The sequence below is a fragment of the Cryptomeria japonica genome, chromosome 4 (assembly GCF_030272615.1).
Source record: "Cryptomeria japonica chromosome 4, Sugi_1.0, whole genome shotgun sequence".
Lineage (NCBI taxonomy): Eukaryota > Viridiplantae > Streptophyta > Pinopsida > Cupressales > Cupressaceae > Cryptomeria > Cryptomeria japonica.
Window position 1 is genome coordinate 382,408,505 of NC_081408.1, and position 23,127 is coordinate 382,431,631.

Sequence of the window (23,127 nt, forward strand, 5' to 3'; positions counted from 1 at the left end):
AGATTAGATATGATGTTCTAATCGTAACATTACATGATTATTTGTAATCAGAGTTTCTTGATTATATGATTAGCATTTTAATGACTAGTTACTAATGGAATGGTTAGCTGTCGACCCTTTTTTCAATCAATATTTGATTAGTTTTTAAACATTACTTAATTGTTGGTCATTAATTATTATCCTTAATCAATGAGTTTAAGCAATATTGATTCTCCTTTGCAATAATCGATAGGTTTCTTGACTGACATGATCTTGTTTTGTTGATTGCATCCATGATGTTTGTCATTATATCTCATTATATAATCATGAGGCAATTGATATTATTTTTCTTATCTTATGATAGTGATGAATAAGAATGGATGTTCTAGTGGTGAAATTGATAAAAATTTGTCTCCATGTATGATCGATGTGGCATTGATATTTGAGTATTGCTATATCCATGCAATCAATTGCCTTCATGTCATCTTGTTGATGATGATGGGATACCATACTCATCCTCGCCATTGTCTTTCTTCTACATGATAGATGTTATAGAGTGATATAGATGCATACATGATTGTTGCATAAGTGATCTTTGTTATAGTCACAACTTCAGTATGTTGTAAGCCTTCATTCCTTGATTATGAGAAGTATGGATAAAATATCAAACTTCTTGTTTTCACTACTCTATCTTATTCTCTATGCTTTAATTGGCTCCTAGATAGGAAAATCATGAAGTCTTATGAATAAGATGATTTTCTTCCATTATGTATTCATACCTCAATCTTTATTGATATAATGTGTAATGCTACCTACTTGTACTACTTAAATACTATGTACAAATTGTTATTTTCTAACTACTAACTAGTTGAAGGTGTTTCGAGGATTCAACCCTTGATCACATAGGTGTTTTTATTGCTTTTTATTATAAGGTTAAAGATGGGGATATCATAGTTCTTCTCAAAATGGATGTTTTTGACCTTTAAAGGTGAACAAATATATCGCAAGGAGTGAGAAAAGGCATGTACTAGTGCTCTCTCCAAACACAGTGGATGAAGATGTCATCTATCTTTCCAATCACACCTTGATTTGTAAGTTTATGGGAATAAGAGTTTCTTTATCCTTTTTGGATTCATGGGCTCGACGCAGTTGTAATCCAAATTAGAGGGTGACATGGAGGTTATGTATGTTGTAAGCTTTCATTTCTTGATTATGAGAAGTGTAAATAACATATAAAACTTCTTGTCTTCACTACTCTATCTTATTCTCTATGCTTTAATTGGCTCCAAGATAGTAAAATCATGAAGTATTATGAATAAGATGATTTTCCTCCATTAGGTATTCATACTTCATTCTTTATTGATACAATGTGTAATGCTACCTACTTGTACTACTTAAATACTATGCACAAATTATATTATCCTAACTACTATCTAGTTGAAGATGTTTCAAGGATGCCACCCTTGATCACATAGGTGTATTTATTGCTTCTTATTATAAGGTTAAAGATGGGAATATCATAGTTCTTCACAAAATGGAGGTTTTCAAACTCTGAAGGTGAACAAATGTCTCACAAGGAGTGAGAAAAGGCCCATACTAGTGATCTCTCCAAATACACTAGAAGAAGATGTCATCTATCTTTCCAATCACGCCTTGATTTGTAAGTTTATGAGAATTTTAGCCTTTGTATCATTTTTGAATTCATGGGATCGACACACTTGGAACCCAACTCAGAGGGTGATATGGAGATTATGCTAGCTTCCAATAACTATTTCTTGGTTGTTTTTTCATGCATCTTTGATCAAAATAAGGCCTTTGAGGGAGAGCCTTATTTTTATAATTAGGTGGGGCTTTTCATTAAATCATGACATGTTTGCTTCAATCCATTTAAGGAGATTTTTTCTAGAGTACCAATTTGGGTGTCTTTCATGGTTCCCACTAGATTTTTGGAGACATGATATTTTTCACTCAGTTGCATTATTACTTGACATACTTGTGGGTCTATCATAGCCAATTATGGACAAAAAGGTAATCACTTTGTAATGGTCAAAAATTAGGGTTAGGATCAAATTAAGACAATAAAACCTCTAAATGATCCAATTTACCAAAACATCGAGGAAAGATGGAATCTAATATATCCGACCTTGATAAGTCAAGATTTTGATCAGATTCTAGGCCTCCTAGATGGGGTTCTTTCTTCCCTTTTGAATTGAATTTGAATTGTTAAAGATTAGGGAAAAATAATGAATTATTGAAGCAATCTAATAGAAACAATGAGCTACATATGTCATATGGAGCTACCAACTTGGATCTAAGTAGAAGAAGATAATTTGGATATGTTCCTAGAAGTTTGGCCTAATTTTTTTGGGACCATGCTACTCCAATTTGGCTTGGTCCTTCTAATTTCTCACCATCAAAAGGTGAACCTATTTGTCTTTATGAATCCTATCAATCCTTCCAAATGCAACTCTATACTTGTTTCTTTTACATAGAAAGAAGGGGGAAATTGTTGTGCATAGGGGTTTGCCTTAGGTCAAACCTCAATTTTGGAATTGACCATGAAATTGAATTAAAATGTAAATGAAGTATTGCAATAAAATACTTTCCTTTTGAGGGAAATGCCGAGAATGAATGAAAACCTAATGATATACCTTTAATGAAGCTTTGTTTGTCTTCACAATGAATTAGGGTTTCATGTAGATAGTCTTCATAAGACATAGAACATGAATGCCATCTCCAATGCTTGATAGAAGACTGATTTCTTTCTCACTTGGATTTTCTAGAGTGTAGGATGATAAATTGATCAATTAGGTTTGAAATGAGAGGGGTAGACCTCGTTTTATACTTGCTAGTCAAAAAAAATAAAAATTATGACATGAGCCGACACAAGATCTAGGTCCCTGCCCAAATTAGGTGATTGTTATGAGGCCCCAAAATGAGCACTTTTTGAGAGGACCATGGTGTTGGGAACCATGGCCCTAGAAATTAGGGCTTTGGGATCAAGGGGAGATAGTGAAAAGTTGTGTTTGATAGTTGGTGTAAGGATAATTAGTGATTCAGTCAGGCCTTAGAGGAAAAATTGCCAAAGTGAGGATAAAATTGTAGGTGAGTACAATTTAGGACACTACATTTAGACCCCACCTTAGTGGGAGTATGAGACTAATCATATTCATGGTAAATTACTAAGGTTTTCATTGAAAAATTTCATTAAGACATCAAAGAGACAAGATGCACTAAGCCCCTATGAACTTTAGGATCTTACTACTTAAATATCAAGATAAAAGGGACATCAAAAGAAAGAGGAAGGAGAGAGAGAATCATGGCTGCTAGTTCACTTACTATGAGTTATTCAAAAGGAAAATACCAAATTACAAAGAAAAAGGCTCAGTTTGCAAGGTAACTTGAGTATAGAAACATGTCATGGTGTGTGCATAAAGTGAAACATTGAGATGAGTGTATGCCCCCATGTTAAATCAATTGTATATGCCTTATCGGGATAAATTTCTTTAAGGTAGCATGCATCCGAAAGACAAGCATGTTACCATAATGAGATGCCCCCAAGAAAGCACAATTTAAAGGATAATGGTCACAAAAAATAAAAACACATAAGAGATCCACTAACTCTAGGGTTAGTGATGCAGGAGCATCCCCGATTAATAGCAATCTTGCATCAACCAAAAATATTTCCTTTTTTTTTTGCTTTCTGTTTGTAGTTTCAACATTTCTTTCTATGTGTCCCGGATTTGGCTCACCGAAACCTGTGGATTTGAATTTTACTTGAAGACTTGATCATCTTCCTTATTCCCAAACCGTGGAGCATTTGGATCATTTTCCAACAAGTTATCACTAGTGGCTTCCGAAATAATTTTCTATTACCGGTTGCCTAGACCTATTTGCATTGGTGATCTACCAGATCCCCTTCTGTAGCTTGCAGAGCCCTGAGCATTCATTCCAATATTCCTTGGCACATGGATGACCTTTTGTCATGATCTACACTTTATCCTTTGGATTTTCTAGAGGAATTTCTTTGGCAGAGGCCGACCTTGGTGGTTTTACACGTTAGGTCTTGTTCTTTGAGTTTTGATCCCTTTTTGGGCTGACTGGATCCCCTTGGATCGTTTAAATCATTGTAATAGAGCATTAGAATGTAATCAAGAAGTTATACTGAGCATAGAAGATAGATCTTAAGATTTGAGGTCTCAGTTCTGACCTGTTTTGTATTTTGAGCATGTTTTAGCAGGCATGTGAGGCGATTTCTGTAAACTAGTTGTTACCGGTTGGTTGTAAACCGTTTTCATGATATAATTCAATCTATTCTACATTGCCTCCATCATGTCCTTGTGTTTTTGTTGTATTTACTCTTTCTGACTGGTCTAGAGTGATCTCTGAGGTCTCTCCTAGCCGGTGACTGCTTCAGTTAGTACGCTCTTATGATAAATAATGTATATCATGAGTATTTGTATTGAATTGACCTCATCCCCAAAAGGTAGTGGAACCACAAGAAGCACAATGGAAGAAGAGAACATGTTTCTTTTTGTGTCAACATGGAATAGACCAAAATAGATCTCAATTCTTTGAATCATCCCTGAGTAGACAACACAAGGGACAACAAATAGAAGAATTGAGATACACATAGAAGAATTGAGATACAGATAGAAGAATATCACAATATTTTTGGCCTCTTTATTACCTTGCATGAATGGAGTGAAAAGGGTCATCCAAAGAGAACCTAACATAATAGAAAAACATATCATGGGGGAAACACATTACAAACAAGAAAGAGAGGAGAGAGAATATATGAAACAAATGTCAAAGCTGATCAAGAAAATCATCTGCCTCCCAATCTTGCTAAACATTGTTTTGGGAAGGTGGACAAGATGCAAGAGGAGAAACTTTAAACATGGTAGATGGAGCTACTACAAGTTCGAAACAAGGCCCATGCTTTAATGATGAGTCACTTTGTTTGTCACTAGGAGCTGTGATTAATGCGTTCAAAAATTGTTTAGATAAATCATTATCAACATTAACAAGCTCATACATATCATTGGAATCAACATTGTTAGCATGAACAACATCATCATCCATTTCTTCATCAAGATTAATAAAAATAGGATCTCTAACATGAAAAGAGTAGGAAATATCATTTTTCTTAAGAATTTTTAATCTTGGTGATTTAGATTGAACTTCCCCCCTAGCGTTAGGTGAAGGCTGGACAAATGGGAACAAGTTAACATTTGGTGCCTTCGAGGAGGAAATGGTTTGAGAACAAAGTTCATGAGCCTTAGCACAACTTCTTCATCAACTTTCTCTTGCACAGTTGTTTCTTTTAGTTTTAGCCAAGGGTTGTGAAGGTTGAGGATCAATGGACATAGGCTGCTTTTCTTCCTTTGAAGGAGGAGGAATGGGAGAAGGTCTACTAGGTAGGCAAATAGGAAATGCCAAGAACTTTCCTTTGTAATATGTAGGAGGAAATATTGCGACATACATAGGAGGATTAGGTGTAGGAAGGATACTAGGTCCATCATGAGGAGGAGGAATATTTAAGGAAGTCAAGTAGCAGAACAACTTCCTACACCAACCTTGAGAGGAGGGTAATACAAAAATTTTTACAGATTGTTACAACAATGACAAAAACTTAACAAAAAATAGACATAATAACATTCAAACCATAATACAATGATTTGCGTGGGGAAAACCCTTTCGGGAGAAAAACCCCACACTCCAAAAGCCGTCCAATATGTTTTTCAGCAATCAAAAACATATTACAATATACTTGCAGAGAAATCTCTTCACAGGAGTACCACTAATCAGAGATTGAAAGGTAACTCAATAGCCATAAGAATCTCACACACAACCTCTATCTCACACACCTCATATATAGGAGATACAATACAAGAAATCGTCAAACGGTATTACAAAACCATGGGCTAAAACCACCGAATAAGGTGTAGCCGACTTATCTCCCTTCTAGATGCCTTATGACATGTTAAAATACACATCAACATGTTTCCCTCCCTTTTACAACTCATTTATGTGTTCGACATATTTCATATTTCCTATTTCATGAGTACAAACTTCCAAAGGCAATAGCTTGAGAACCATGTGTCCGATTGATGAACAATTTAAAGCGTAGGAAAGCTCACGAAGTACTCTGTTGCCTCATAAACACTATGCCATTTACACCCACTTTTCAGGATGTTTCAGGGCCTCTAAAGTCCTCAAAATAAAATTTAAACCTTTCATTGGACCCCTCCAAAACACAAAATATTAATATCTTCAAAACTAGTTGTGATCTTACGACGTAACTTTATCGAAATGCTTATCTAGCCAACTAGAATATTTGGGGAGAATTTCACACCATTTCATGCTCAAATGAAAACTTACTATAAATAGTAACCTCATGTTAATGCAAGGTTGAGACGCCATTTTCCCAACAAAATAGGTTGGTTTATAGGCTTACTCAATAATAATATCATCTCATTTTTCCACTTTTGATAAGATAGAAAGAGAGCATTACTTTGAGACCTAAAAGGCTCAAATTGTTTAGGTCAAAAGTAATCAATGGTGAAATTTCCATGCCTCATCTTGGCTTGATACATGCTATGATTAATTGTTATGATAGTGCCATTGTGAGGGGATTTTAGACATTTCTGAATGGTAGAAATAATTTCTTTCATGGAAGAGAGCCAAGGATATCCCAACTTCACATGAAATTGATCTGATGTAGGAATGATAGAAAAATTCACATCTAAGCACTTAGTACCAAACTCAATGGGAAGAGTAATAGAACCAATAGTAGGACAAGAGAAACCATCACATACCTTGACCATTGCATCAGATTTATCATATGTTGCTTGATATAATTGTAAAGTATAGAGATATTCTTCAGTGATCATATTCACCATACGCATTAGATAGATGAGCACTCCCTGTGATAGTTTTTCTTTGATCTTTGCGGTGATATATAGTGGTGTTGGGAATTGGAGGAATTGATTATGTGTTGCATTGATGGCAACACCGACTGTTTTGATTGTTTACCAGCTTCTGGTAGGTTTCGATACAGTGGTTGGTTTATGATATTGATCCGGTATACTCTGGTATGCTTTGGCTTGTGGATTTGGTTTAGATCTATCATTCATGCTATTCAGATGGGTATCATGATCAGTTGGTTCAGGATTTGATGACTCAAGAGCTATCATCTGTTCTAGTAAGCCTTTTTGTCATCGGTAAGGGTTCTGCTGACAGATCTTTGTTGAAGACCTTTTGATGCACATGATAAAAGGTGTTGGCACAACTTCTAGATGGATTTTGGGATGTTGTTGGTTATCTTGTTCATGTTCCTATTGATCAGTTGTGTTGTATTTGGGTCCGGACCTAATGCTATCTTATTCGGCTAGGTTATGGACCAGTTTATGTAATGTGTTGGTGGATGATCCCGATGCATTACCGGTTGGGTTTATTGATTGGATTATGTTATTTCGGTCTCAAGATGACTTAGTAGATCATTAGATTGTGGGTTCAAGTTATGAATTTATTGTATTATCTTTTAGGTGGATGACCTAATTGTTTAGGTCCCGGGTTGGTATAAATATGATGTAAGATCTCTTTGTAGATCACGGGGATTTCATGGGATTAATGTAGTTATAGATTATTTGTGTGTGAATAAAGTTGTAATCATATGCATAGGTTTTTGGTCGATCATAGGTGATCAAATTGGGTTGGTGAAAGAGGTTTAAGACCTTCGGTACTAATCTTAACCATAACTATACTCAAGCATAAGAGATGCTATTCTTGTAGTTCATTCTTCTTCCAGATTGTAGTCTGGATTTATTTTGTAGTCAGTGAGGCTCCTTTTGTGATGAGTAGTGTGCTCTAGGCTGTTGGCCTTCCTACATGTGCAGGCCCCTCTTATTGTAATCAAATACTTATTGCAGAAGTATTATTTGACTGTGGGTAGGCTTCCCATCATGGTTTTGACCTTTACTGGGTTTTCCACGTACAAATCTTGGTGTTATCTTTTGTGGATGGTTGGTAAATGTTCTGTGGTTTATATTTGTGATTAATTGTTATATCTATTGTTTCGGTATTTGGTTTATGTATTCCGATAATAAGGTTTCAATGCTATAATCTATTGACAATTGTTTCACCCCCCCTCTCAGTTGTCCTTTGGTTATCTGGTCCTCTTTGTAGAAGCTTAAGCACTTGAGGAAGATCCTATGGTGTCTAATAGTGCAAGTTCATCTACTGTTGTTTTTCAGAGAGAAATTCCTAAGCTTGACAGAACAAATTATAGGGTATGGAAGATTTAGATGGAGACTCATCTGAGATGTCTTGGCAAGGAGATTTGGGAGATAATTGAGAATGGCTATACACCTCATAATTTGGCATCTGGCAATCCTCCTCTGACAGACTTGGATAAGGACATTGAAAATGATTGTAGAGCTAGAGAATCCCTTTTGTGTGCACTTTCTGACCAACAAATTATGGGACTATCTGACAAATCAACTACGAAGGCTATATGGAATAAATTGGAGACTCTGAATGAAGGTGACCCTAATGTTAAAATTGATAAACTTGATGGTTACCGGGTGAGATATGAGAACCTAAATATGGAAGAAGATGAAAGGATTACTGCTTTTATGGAGAGAGTTAACGAGATTGTCATGGCAATTCAGTGTTGTGGTGGATCTCTAAGAGAAGATGAAATAGTTTTTAAAGTATTGAGAGATTTTCCACCAGATTATAAGATGAAGGCTACTACAATTAATGAGTTGATAACTATGGAAAACATCTCTATTAATAGGGATACCTTGGTTGGGAAGTTATCTACTTTTGAGTTTGAGGAATTCGTTCCTTCTGGAGTTGCAAAATCTGAACCTGCTTTTCATTCATCTACATCATCTACTGGCAAGAGTGATTGGAAAGCCTTATCTGCTAAGGAAATGGAGGAAATGAAGAAAGAAGATGAAGAGTTTGAGAAACTTGAAGCCCCATTTGCTAGAAAAAGTACCTAAAGGTCCTATAGGAAGTCAGTATGAAGGAAAATCACTTTTTAAATGTTTTGCATGTAATAAGATAGGTCATTTTGCATCTAGATGTCTTGAAAGGAATTCAAGATTTGAGGAAAGAGTTAGAATATCTTTTAGACCTAACCATGATTATCAAAACAAGCATAAGTATAGGAGAAACAAAGACATATCATGCTACTATGCTGATGAGGAAGGTGTGACTAATTCTGATGATGAATCGACACAAGATTCAACTAGTGGATCTGACAATGAAAAGGAATGGGTATTTTTGGCTATCAAGGAAGATGATCTGGTATCTAAAGACAAGGATGAATTGGTGATAGACAATGGATGTTCACACCATATGATTGGAGATAAAAGGAAGTTTCTATATTTGCAAGAATTTGATGGCGGACTGGTTAGATTTTGAGATGACAAAGAATGCATGATCAAGGGAAGAGGAACTATATCACTAGATGGTAAGCATGATACTGATAATATTTATTATGTTGAAGGTTTAAGGCATAATTTTTTGAGTTTAGGACAGTTGGTGGATAAGGGATTTCAGTTACAGTTCAAGGATGGAAAATGCAAGATTATCAATAGATCTGGATTGGAGATTGCAACCGGTACTCAGACTAAAGGTAACATATTTCATTTGAACTCCGATGAGAAAACATGTTTGATTGCACAAATTGATGAGAGTTGGTTATAGCATAAGAGGTTGTGTCATGTGAATTTTGATTGCATTGTAAAGATCAGTTACTAAGGCAGTTAGAGCTATACCTAAGATTGTGAAGCCCTATAATCCGATATGTAAGGAATGTAAAATGGGAAAGTAAGTCAAAACTTCTTTTAAGAGTATACAAGACAAATCTAATAATGTTCTTGATCTTATTCATACTGATTTGTGTGGTCCTTCTAGAAATAAAAAGTTTTCAGGGTAATAGATATTTTATGCTAATCATTGATGACTATTCTAGAATGATGTGGGTTACTTTTCTAAGGGAGAAATGTGAAGCATTTGAAAATTTTAAAATCTTTGAAGCTAAAATTGAGACAGAGACAAGATTGAAGATTAAAAGCTCAAGGTTTGATCAAGGTGGAGAATTCACATCCTGTGAATTTAACAGTTATTGTGAAAAGAATGGGATAAGGAGACAGTTATCTACACCACAGACACCTCAGCAGAATTGAGTTGTGGAAAGTAAGAACAAAACTATCTTGGATACAGCTAGAACTATGATACAGAAGCTAATCTACCTCATATCTACTGGAGAGAAGTTGTGAGCATGATAGTATACACATTTAATAGAGTTCATATCAAGGGAGACACCGATAAGACACCTTATGAGTTATGGTTTGGTCATACACCCACAATTAAGTATTTTCAGAATCTTTGGTAGTAAATGCTATATCAAATGAGATAATTCCATTGGAAAGTTTGATCCTAGATGTGATGAAGGGATATTTCTTGGTTAGTCTAATGAAAGCAAAGCATATAGATGTTATAACAAAAGATTGCAGAGAATTATGGAGAGCACTAATGTCAAGGTGGATGAGCAAAACAAAAATCAAATCAGAACTTATGAGAGAGGACTGGTAGTGGAGATGATCATAACTGAACTGGTAGCACTTCCACCAGAACAAAATGTTGAACCAGTTACTCCAACGGTATTAGAAAATTCAACAATAAATGAAGATCAAAGGAGAGGAACAGAAAGTCAGAAGACTCCTCGGTATGTAAGGTTGAATCATTCAGAAGATCATATCATTGGAGACAAGAACAAAGGAGTGATGACAAGAAGAAGGTTGGCAGCTGATGAGGTATGTTTAATTTCTCAAATTGAACCAACATCAGTAATTGAAGCATGTAAAGATTAAAGTTGGATGAAAGCTATGGAAGAGGAATAGGATCAGATAGAAAAGAATAACACATGGACTTTAGTTCCCCAGCCTAAAAATAAGAATGTTATTGGAACTAAATGTTTTTTTAGGAATAAATTGAATGAAGAAGGAAAAGTTGTGAGGAATAAAGCTAGATTGGAGGGTAAAGGATATTCTCAGAAGAAAAGAATTGATTATGATGAAAATTTTCCTTCGGTAGCTAAGATTGAAGCTGTGAGATTATTTCTTGCTTATGCTGCCCATAAGAACTACAAGGTTTATCAAATGGATGTTAAGTGTGCATTTTTAAATGGAGATCTTGATGAGGAAGTTTACATTGAGCAACCTGCTGGATCTTCACTTACAGATGACAAAAACATGGTTTGCAGGTTAAGGAAAGCTTTATATGGATTAAAACAAGCCCCCAGAGCTTGGTATGCAAGATTGGATAAATATCATTTGAAGCTTGGTTTCACTAAAGGTAATGCTAACAGTAATTTATACTATAAGATCACTGATGATGACATATTGATTATTGAAGTCTTTGTTGATGATATCATTTTTGGAGGTGAGGATAAGTTATGCATGGAATTCTCTAAAAATATAAAGAATGAATTTGAGATGTCTATGATTGGGGAGATGAAATTTTTCTTAGGTTTGCAGATTACTTAGACTGATAAAGGTATTTTCATCTGTCAAACTAAGTATGCTAGAGAGTTGTTAAAGAAATTTGGTATGGAAGATTCTAAACCAGTTGGTACACCTATGGTTACAAGTGAGAAGTTGACTAAGAAAGATGTATCAGCACCGATAAATCCTACAAGGTATAAGTCTATGATTGGAGGTTTGTTATATTTGACTTAGACTAGACCAGATATTATGAATGTAGTTTGTATTGTATCAAGATATCAGAGTGATCCTAGAGAGAATCATGAGTGCGGTGAAAAGGATTTTCAAGTATTTGCAGGGAACAACTAAACTTGGTTTGTGATATCCTAAAAATGATGACTTTACACTATGTGCATATACAGATGCTAATTGGGTTGGAGATGGTGATGACCGAAAGAGAACATTCGGTGGAGCTTTCTTTCTTGGAAAAAAACATGTTTCTTGGATCAACAAGAAGCAGTCATGTACATCTTTGTCTACTACTAAAGCTGAGTATATTGTTGCTTCTACTAACTATACACAAGTCCTATGAATGAAGCAAGTGTTGAATGATATAAGGGTGGATTGTAATGAATTGGTAGTTATTCATTGTGATAACTCTGCTACTATTGATATATCAAAGAATCTGGTATTTCATTCTAAGACAAAGCACATATCTATCAAGTATAACTTTTTGAAGGAGAAGGTGGAAGAAAATGAAGTCAGTTTGGTTTATGTGAACACTAAAGAGCAAATTACATATATCTTCACTAAACCTTTTCCTAAGGAATCATTTGAGTACTTCAGAGATAGATTGGGGGTTTCTACCCCTCCGGTAGAGACCTGAATGATGTTGACTGGCATCAGCCGGGCATGCACTTACATAGCCACTATTCATTCCAGATTGATGTGTTGGTGCTACTACTCAAGGGGAGTAGTCAGTTGTGTGGTTTAGTGGATTTATGATTTTACTTTGATGTTCATGTCAAATTTCTAGCATTGATGTCGAAGGGGGAGAGATACATGTGAAAAAGAGAGCTTAACAAAATATCAGTCAAGGGGAGAGATCGAAGCTTAAATGAGATATCATTCATAGGGGGAGTTTGTTATTTCATTGTTATATCATCTTTTGGGAGATTGTTGACAATCTTCCTTTGGGGGAGACTTGTTTGGAATTTCTTGGCACTTGGATGTTTTTCACATCTAGTGTTGCCATCAATGCCAAAGGGGGATATTGTTGGCAATTGGAGGAATTCATTATGTGTTGCATTGATGTTTTGTCATTGATGGCAACATTGACTGTTTTGATTGTTTATCGACTTTCGGTAGAGTGGTTGGTTTATGATATTGATTTGGTATGCTCTGGTATGCTTTGGCTTGTGGATTTGGTTTATATATGTCATTAATGTTGTATACGGTGAAAATGGATAACAACAATATTGAAAGACTAAATGAATTCAACCACAAAACCCTAGCCTAACAACAACAAAGATCCACCATAACATATGAAGATTACCTAAGACAATGCAAATCAAATGAAATCACAAAGATTATACCATCACATGTCCAATAGGGTTTGAATCTCCATTCTTCCTATCTCCATTGATCTTGCTTGATATATTTGCTCTCAGATTTTATATGTGCTCAAGAGCTCAACAAAGAATGGAAATATGGTTGCAAGTAGGATTGATTGCATATGCAAGTTCGAAAGCATAGTCGGGGTTGAATGCATAGTGAGTTAGGGTTGATAATGAAGGAAGCATCCTCTTATATAGAAGACACTATAAGAAATGGAAGGATACGATTGAGAGGTGTAAAAGATAAATGGTCGACTATGATTAGAGGGTAGGTAAAGAAAATAATAAAATAATGAGAGGGTAGGTGGTGTATAAATTAAGAGATAAATGACATGTGTCATAGGTAGAAAAGGTTAATGAATTAATTAAATAAATAAAGATTTATTTAATTAATAGAGGAAGTGGTATCAATTAAATAAATAAGATATTTATTTAATTTAGGAAAAGGATAATTTAAATAAATAAATGTATTTATTTAAATAAGAAATAAGGCTAGAAGAGGATAAATGAATTAATTAAATAAATAAAGATTTATTTAATTAATAGAAGAATTAGGCTAAAGTAATTAAATAAATAAAATATTTATTTAATTAGACATGACAATTTTAGGTGTCTACATTTTGCCCCTCTTTGAGACAATGCAACTTGTCGCATTGTTTCAAAGAAGATAAGATGAACTGATACAATGTTGCCCCAAGATGGGAATGATATGCCCCCTCGAGAGATTGGATGAAAATATCTGAAAAGATCGTAGACAATCTCTTGATAAGAAATAAAGGCTAGAATGGACTAACTGGGTAAAGTGACAGAGTCACGGGATAAAGAAGACTGACTCAAGAGATGAGGGCTAGGGCTAGGGCTAGGGTAGTCTATAAGATAGACCATGAGAGAACACATCCTCATTGTCATCCACACATCCAAGAGATCAGAGTGCAGAGAGAAAATTGAGCAGCAACAATCAACAACAATGGCATTGGTGCATAGATTTGATCGTGTTCGTCCATATCAGAGGCTAGCAGATGTAGGAGAGCCGGTAAGTACCTCAAAAACCTCCTTGTACTTTGTCGCATTAATTGTTGTCATAAATTCATGCTAGGTAGTACAATAAATGCGCTTTAGGGTAATGTCAAAAAATGTCAAAAACATGTAGGCGCATCTGCGTTGGTGCCAGGCGCGTCTATGCTAGGAAAAGTGTCTGTGCCAAATGCGAGTGTGTTTGCATTGTGCAGGCACGTTTGTGAAATGTGGGAATGTTTGTGCAGGATAGGCGTGTTTGTGCAGAGCATAGGCACGCCTATGTATTTCAGGCGCGTCTGTGCAGAGCAGGCGCGTTTGTGCAGTCTGTAAGTGCATTTATGTCTTCAAGGTCAAATCGGTAGTACTGTGATGAACATACACTGTCGATTGAATAAGTTGCTAAGAGGATACACTCAAGTAGGTCCTCTAGGGAAGACTAGGATAGCAGATAGGGCTAGGATTGATAATTCTGTGATAGAACATACGTTGCCAATTAGGAAACTACTCAAGAGGATACACTCAAGTATAGCCCTAGGATAGGATAGATTGAGGCACTTTGTGATGAACAGTGAGTACCAAGACATAATACTTTGTGATGAACAAGGAGTACCAATAGGAGCAACACTTTGTGGTGAACAGGGAGTGCAAATATGAGCAGCACTTTGTGATGAACAGGGAGTGCAAAAACACGTAGTACTTTGTGATGAACAGTGAGTACCACTAGGATAAATAGCAACACTTTGTGATGAATAGTGAGTGTCACTAGGATAGATAGCAACACTTTGTGATGAATAGTGAGTGTCACTAGGATAGAAGCAACACTTTGTGATGAACAATGAGTGTCACTTTGACTGACATGATTTATTTGCTTGACTGCAGGAGTATTTGTCTATGCTGGAGTCATGAGAGAGATTCCCGTTGACGCAAAGGTTACAACCAGAGCTGACATTCAAGGATAGGGCTGCCATTGAGGTTATGGGTCTGAGATACATTTTGTATGTGCTTGAGTTTCAAGCAAACATGGGGTTGTTGACTGCTTTGGCCGAGAGATGGCATTCTGAGACATGCACTTTTCATTTGTCGATGGGTGAGATGATAGTCACCTTGGAGGATGTTTACAGGATTCTGAGGATAGCGATCGATGGGGAGATGATACCCTATGATCGAGATGGAGATAGGGATGCCCTGAGATGAGTGTTTTAGGATCCAGGTTGAGAGATGAGGGCTGGACATGTGGCATGGGACATGATGACCGCAACAGGACTAGCATTACTAGCAGTACTAGGAGGAGTGATCAGTGGGTTCCTGTGTCCAGACAGGGCAACACGGGGGTTGGCTGTGGGGTAGGGGAGCACCTTGGAGACACTAGTTACATAGCATACCAGCATGCTGGCACACTTATATTATAAGCTTCATCAGTTTGTTTATCATGGATCCATAGGATTGGGCTGCGAAGTTACATTGTTGCAGGTTTGGGCATATGAGCATCTGCTTGTTACCCGACCAATACATTTCAGGGGTAGGGGTCATGGATGCAACTTTGTTCACTTGTACGATATGATTACATCACAGCCATAGATTGGTAGGTTGGAGCATTGGCATTGAGTCCTGGATGAGATCGACACTATGATATGGAGGCCGTACCATGAGTGCAAGTAGTGGGAGGATGACGCAGTGGATCTACCCTATACCTTCCCGAGCAGAAATCTGATTGGGCGGACACCCTATGTATTAGAGAGACAATTGATTGACAGGGTATGCAGGTAGTTTGGCAGGATCCAGTGGATGCCATAGGGTTCCGGTATGTATGCGTGGACAGTGCGAGACTAGGCACACTTTGGGCCATTGCTGTCATATGATCAGGTCGTGATGCAGTTGGTAGAGATGGTGCCTATGCCATGGGTTATGTGGCTGGAGATTGAGGATGCAGGCATGGATGCAGAGTACACTACATATTGGGCTGAGCATCCCTTTCCACGACTGATAGACCCAGGGGAGCCGATAGATGGAGATGGTGGTGGGGATGGGGATGGTGATGGAGATGGTGGGGGGAGAGGTCGACGGAGGAGGTGGGGTGCTGTTGGAGAGAGGAGAGTGGCTCCACGGAGAGAGGGTAGGGAGGAGAGACAGGCTCGGGTGGTGAGGGGTCACGATGGATTGCCACTACAGGTTCCAGCAACATAGGGTCCTAGATAGGTACAAGGACAGGGAAAGAGGCAGGTACAGGCACAACCACCAGTACAGGATGAGCCACAGGCAGAGGCACATGGGGGCGAGTAGGAGGAGGATGAGTTGTTTGAGCTGAGGGAGATCTGCCAAGGACATGTAGATGAGATCTAGGACCTGGAGAGGGAGACAACTAAGGGATACAAAGCGAGAGCGGGATCAGGATATCCAGTGCTATACTGAGGTTGAGACAACACTAAGGGCTGGGAGACAGGTGGCAGAGGACATAGGGGCTGGATACGTCTATGTTCTGCGGGCAGGGGAGGAGATAGGCTATTGGCGAGACCTATACTATGGGGCAGTGCCACTAGAGCAGCAGGCGAGGAGATTCTGCAAACCATCATGGATAGTGACAACTACGGGAGGGAGTCAGAGGAGACAGGCATCCAGTGGTGGGGTTATGGGTCCTCCACCACCACCAGATAGAGGGGGTAGGAGAGATGATCCTAGGGTGGGTCCTTCTAGGGCTCAGACTCTATCGAGGCCAGGCGGCTCTGAGGGAGGGAGTTCATCATAGCCATAGAGGGCTCCCTATGCATCAGTTTTGTACCATTTTTGTATGATGTAGACACCTTCGGGTGATTGTAGCCATATGATTTTGACATCATTGTATCATGACACTTTTGATTATATATATAAGATGATTCTTTGTAGCAGCTATATGTATGTGTACCTATGTGATGAGATGTTCCATGATGTATGTTGCTATGTGATGATTATGATATGGATGCAAATATGTATATAATGCAATGCAATGTTTTTTGTTCTTTTGTGTTTTTAAAATGTTATGCAAATGCAAATGTATGAAATGCAGATGAATATGATGAGAATATAGAATGTGCTAACATGTGTTGTGTGCAGGATCTGATGTGATTATGATATCAATATGTATATATGAAATGCTAACATGTGATAATGTAGGTGCAACTACATGAAATGCAAATGTTTTTGGCATGTCATTATACTCAGTCATGTGATAGCAGGTTACGCAGACTCAAGAAGGACGATGGAGGTCAATCAAGAAATGGGGATGGAAGATAGAATATATGAAAGTGAAAAGAGTTTCTTGTGCATTATCATCATTGAGCTTTATTATGGAAAAATAGGTTATGACAATTGAGGCATATGTTTGACCCAGAAAGTCATTGTACCTGTTTGCATGGAGATAAGATAGTCACAAACAAGGAATGCCCCAGTTCACACTAGACTCATAGTGTCCTCATATCCTTGGACAAGTCATAGCGTTACTAAGAGACAATCCACAGACAACAAAGAAAAATAGGTGATGATACCCCATCCTTGCCTTTCTAGTCAAAGACATCCTGGAGATAGAATCTCTAGTCAGAGACATCCTGGAAAAGCTAAAAGACATGTCACCAAAAGATAAAATAAAAAGAAAACCAAGACTCAACACCAACATCTACTGTACTCCTCAAGTTCAGTGTCTCTTTTCACTTGTATAAGTCTTATTTGATTGTGTTCACAATGTTTACTTTCACAAAAAGGATAGATAACACTGAACCATATGTTGTCTAAGTCTGCTGAAAGATTTGATTTGTTGAAAGTCCATTGTTGCTGTTGTCTCATTTGAAATTGATACTTTATTACAGAGAAGATGGAACTTTATTGCGGATTGGTGATGCAAATGTTGCTTTATTGCGGATTGGCGATGCAAATGCTTCTTTATTGTGGATTGTGCGTAGATAGACTGAAGGAAACTGGAAGAAACTGTACTCCTCAAAACATGTGATGCTCTCAGTTCCACACCCATCACTAGATGTAGGATTTGCCTTAGCCATAGATAGGAGCTGATTTATTATGGATGGAAAGAGGGGGAAAGGGGGGTTTATTATGAATGACTAACCAATCTTAGGTAGATCAATAACAAGCCATGATGGGAATGGGTAAGTTTATTATGGATGGAAAGGTTGTGAGTGTGTGGAAAGTGAAGGATGAAATGAAATCCTAAAGCAGGGAGGAGCAATGTCTCTACGCATGGCACTGGTGACCCATTTTTCACCATGGTACTTTCCCAGGGCACCACCGAAGTGGTTTTCACCATTGGATGAAATGTTTTTCTATTTTTACTTTTTTGAATTTTTTTTTTTTTTTAATGATTTTTTTGTATTTTTGATATTTTGATATTTTTTTTGTATTTTTGAATTAGGATACTTTGAAGAGCTATGTATAAAACCTGTGAAGGTGCATGCTATTGATAGGATCCTCTAAAGGTTCACCCTTTGTGGTTGAGAGCTGATATGCACCAGATCCATATGTTGCTGTGATGATGTAAGGACCAAGCTAGTTTGGTTCAAACTTGCCCTTCTTCTCTCTGTCTTGTTGATTTTTAGGATTTTCTTTGAGGACCAAGTCACCTACCTCAAATGTGCAAGGCTTGACTTTATGATTTTAGTTGTGACTCATTCACTGTTGATAAGCCTTGAGATGATTAAAAGCAGTTTGTCTTCGTTCATCCAATAATTCAAGTTCTTATAAGTGAGAGACCCTGTAGTCTTCATCACTGATAATGTTTTGCAAAGAGACTCGTAAAGAGGGTAACTCAACCTCAATAGGAAAGATAGCTTTAGTGTCATAGATAAGTGAATAGGGTGTAGCTCTTGTAGGTGTGCGGACACTTGTGCGGTAAGCCCAAAGTATGAGATTAAGTTGGATATGCCAATTACGGCCAGCGTCGTCGACTGTCTTTTTCAAGATTTTAAGGATTGTTTTATTAGACGCCTCAGCTTGACTGTTACCTTGGGGATAATAAGGTGTGGAAAAATGATGGGTACTATGAAAGCGGTCACAGAGTTCATGAACATCCTAATTTTTGAAGGGACGCCTGTTATTAGTGATGATGGAAAACAAGAATATCGTATCGACAAATGATATAGTTGAGAATGAATGTAGCAATTTTTTTTCTAGTGACTTGTGTGAGAGGCACAACTTTGATCCATTTTGTGAAATACTCTATGGCAATGATGATGAATTTATGACCGTTGGAAGATGGAGGGTGAATCTTGCCTATGAGATCGAGTCCCCACTGACAAAAGGGCCAAGGAGTTGCAATTGGTTGAAGTTCTTGCACTGGCGCATGGATGAGGTCTCCATGAAGTTGACACTGCTTACATTTCTTGACAGACTGATATGAATCTTTTTCCATATTGGGCCAGTAATATCCAGTCCTGATGAGTTTCTTGGCTAAGGTAGGACCACTAGAATGTGGACCACATATCCCTTCATGTACTTCACGTAACGCAATCTGAGCTTCATCACTTTCTAAACATCTAAGAAGAGTGCCATCTAGACCTCGATGGTATAGGATATCAACTAAAATGATGTATCGAGAAGATTGGCGAATGAAAGTGCGACGTTGGTTATTGGATAGATCAGGAGGTAGGGTATTGTCATGAAGGTATGGGAAAATGGAACCGTATAACTGGGATTCAGGACCAACAACACATATCATCTCAGTAGGAGTAATTTCATATGAGGGAACCAAAAGGTTATCCACCAAGAACTCATAGCGGGTCTCATTCGGTGGTAGATCAATTAGTGAAGCAATTGTAGCCATGGCATCCGCAGCTCTATTCTGCTCTCTTGGTATCTGCTCAAAGTCTATCTTCGTGAAATGTAGTTTCAAGTCATCCACCATTCTTTTGTAAGGCATTAATTTCTCATCCTTTGTTTGGTAGTCATTAGTTGCTTGATGAATTACAAGTTGAGAGTCCCCAAAAACATGAAGTTCCTGGATCTTCCACTGAACTGCAATCCATAATCCAATTGTTAATGCCTCATATTCTGCTATGTTATTAGTGCAGGAAAATGATAATTGATATGATTTTGGTATAGAATCCCCTTGAGGGGTTATGAAGAGGATGCCAGCTCCTGCCCCATGCTGTGTGTATAAGTCGTCAAAGTATAGTTGCCAAGGCTTTGCATGTGACACTGTTAAAATGGATTCATCTAGAAATTCTAAAATTAGAGGAACATCATCTAACATGGGAGCATCTACTAACTAATCTATGATAGCTTGTCCTTTTATTGATTTTCTATCCACATACTCAATGTCAAATTCACTCAGGAGCATCACCCATTTGGCTAGTCGCCCAGTAAGTGTTGCTTTATTGAGAAGGTATTTCAATGGATCGATCCTTGCAACCAACTTAGTCTTATGAGTTAGCATGTAATGTCATAATTTATGCGAAGCAAAGACCATAGCGAGACATGCATTCTTAATTGGTGTGTAGTTTAGCTCATATCCCACCAATGTGCGACTGATATAGTATACTGCCTTTTCTTTGCCCTCAGCAACTTGTTGTGCTAAGAGTGCCCCCAGTGCTATTGAAGTAGCTGATATGTATAGTAATAGAGGTTGATCTAGAACTGGTGGCATCAAAACTGGTGGATTTAGAAGATAATCTTTGAGTGTCTAGAAAGCTCATTGACAATTATCATCCCATTTGAATTTGATGTTTTTATGTAGCAAGTGCTGAAAAGGATTACACTTATCTGCAAGTTGTGCTATGAATCTTTGTATGGACTGGAGTCTCCCTTGCAAAGATCAAAGTTGACTAATATTTCTTGGTGGTTGCATCTCTAGAATGGCCTTGACTTTTGCTGGATTGGCTTTGATTCCTCTTTTTGATACAATGAATCCCAGGAGCTTCCCGGAGGTTACTCCAAAGACACATTTCATGGGGTTTAATCTTACTTTATACTTTTCCAACTGATCAAAGATGACTGAAAGTATGTCCAAATGTGTATCTCTGTCTATTGATTTACCCAAGAGGTCGTCAACATAATCTTCCACAGTCACGTGCATGAGATCATGAAAGATAGTAGTCATGGCCCTTTGATACATAGCACCTACATTTTTTAGCCCAAAGGGCATAACATTCCAGCAAAAATTTCCCCACGGACAAGTGAACGCTATTTTGTGCTGGTCCTCAGATGCAATTTTTATTTGATTGTAACCAGAGAATCCATCCATCAAAGATAACATCGCATGACCTGCCGTGAGATCGATAATCAAGTCAATATTTGGTAATGGAAAATCATCCTTAGGACAAGCTTTGTTGATGTCTCTAAAATCTGTACATATTCTGATACTACGATCTGGTTTACTAACAGACACTAAGTTGGAAATCCATTCAGGATAATCAATTGGGCATATGAATCCGAAATCCAATAATTTCTCAAGCTCTGCTTTGACTAAAAATGCAACTTGTGGATGCATATTTCTTAATTTCTGTTTCACTGGTTTTGCCCTCGGTTTAATTGTCAAATGATGCATTACCAAATCCGGATCCAATCCAGGCATATCAACGTATGACCATGCAAAGTTAATTTGTTGTTCTATGAAGAAACTTATGAATTTTGACCTTTCTGACTCTGTCAAAGATTGAGCCAGGAATATGTTGTGTGGAACTTCTTTGGTGCCAATGTTTGTTTTGATAATCTCCTCTACCAACATGGATGACTTTTCTTCATATGATGCAGGGAGAATGTGGAGCCTTCCATCTTCGGGTGCCCCAGAGAGGTTTTCGCCCTTAAATACGTCCTTTCTTTTTACTTTTTTGGGGTCAGACAACGCCACAATGTGGTTTTTGCCATAAGACCCTTTATTTGTTTTTATTTTTATATTTTTGCGATTGGAAGGCTCGACACCCTCACCAAAATATGCCACGCTATTGAGTTCTATAGTGTATCCCGCCTTATGGTCCCCAAGGGGAAGATCATCTCGTATGCCAAGATAGTCAATAAAAGCTTCATTATTTGGGAATGTGTCAAACTGTGTAGTTCCTTCGTGGTCCCAGTCAATGAGTTGGTGGTGAACAAGGGGAAGGCCTTTGATGTCTTCAAAGTTAGCAGGGCTAAGAGTGAAGATGCAGTTATATTCAGGTATGTCAAGGTAGTTATCAAGGTCATCATTGGCACTCTCCTCATCAGTCTCGATCGTGACTGACTCCAAATTGTCATCACTAGTAGCACATTCTGGGACATGTGTTCTCATTCTATGTGATTTCAACCTAGCGCCTAGAGGCAAGGATTGTGTGGGGTCCCCAAGGGTTGTTTCTTGACCAACTTTGAATTTTCTATAAAATTCCTCTTCTTCTATGGGCTCACCCTATCCTCTGAATGTCTCATTGAGTTCATAGACACTGGAGGATTTATCTGAACCCCACTCCCATTCATTGGAGTCTGTAGAATAGAGATTCTCTTGTTGAATTTTGGGAGCTTTGATTTGTAATTCTTCTTCTATCTTTTGAGAATTTATCTTGGAACTCATGAAACCAAGTCCTTTTGAGCGCTCCTTTTTGAATGTCAATTCAGGTTGTAAAGGTTCAATGATGCCTTCCTTTCTTAAGCCAAGAGGACTTTTGCCATCATACCCAAATTTTTGTAGGATCTTGAACCCTTTGCCATACTTTTCATATGGTATGCTGATATGACCTTGTGTATCATTTTCAGGATCTTTGTAAAGCATTTTGTATAAGTCTTCTTCCAATTCACCCCATCTTTGAAAGATAGTAGGGTCCCATTTGAGTATAATGATGGATACCTGCTTATTAGGATGTGGTCTCCCATATTATTATGGTGAACTCATGACTTGTTGTAAGTACATGGTTTGATTCAAAGTGTATTCACCCATGCCCTTGTCCTGAAATTTGCCTTTAAGCTCACCTTGTTTTGAGGTCAAAGGTTTTAATGATTCAAGATCAATGTATGCAGAAGAAGGAACAACTTCATGATTACTGGGAATAATCATCTCAGGTTTTGGT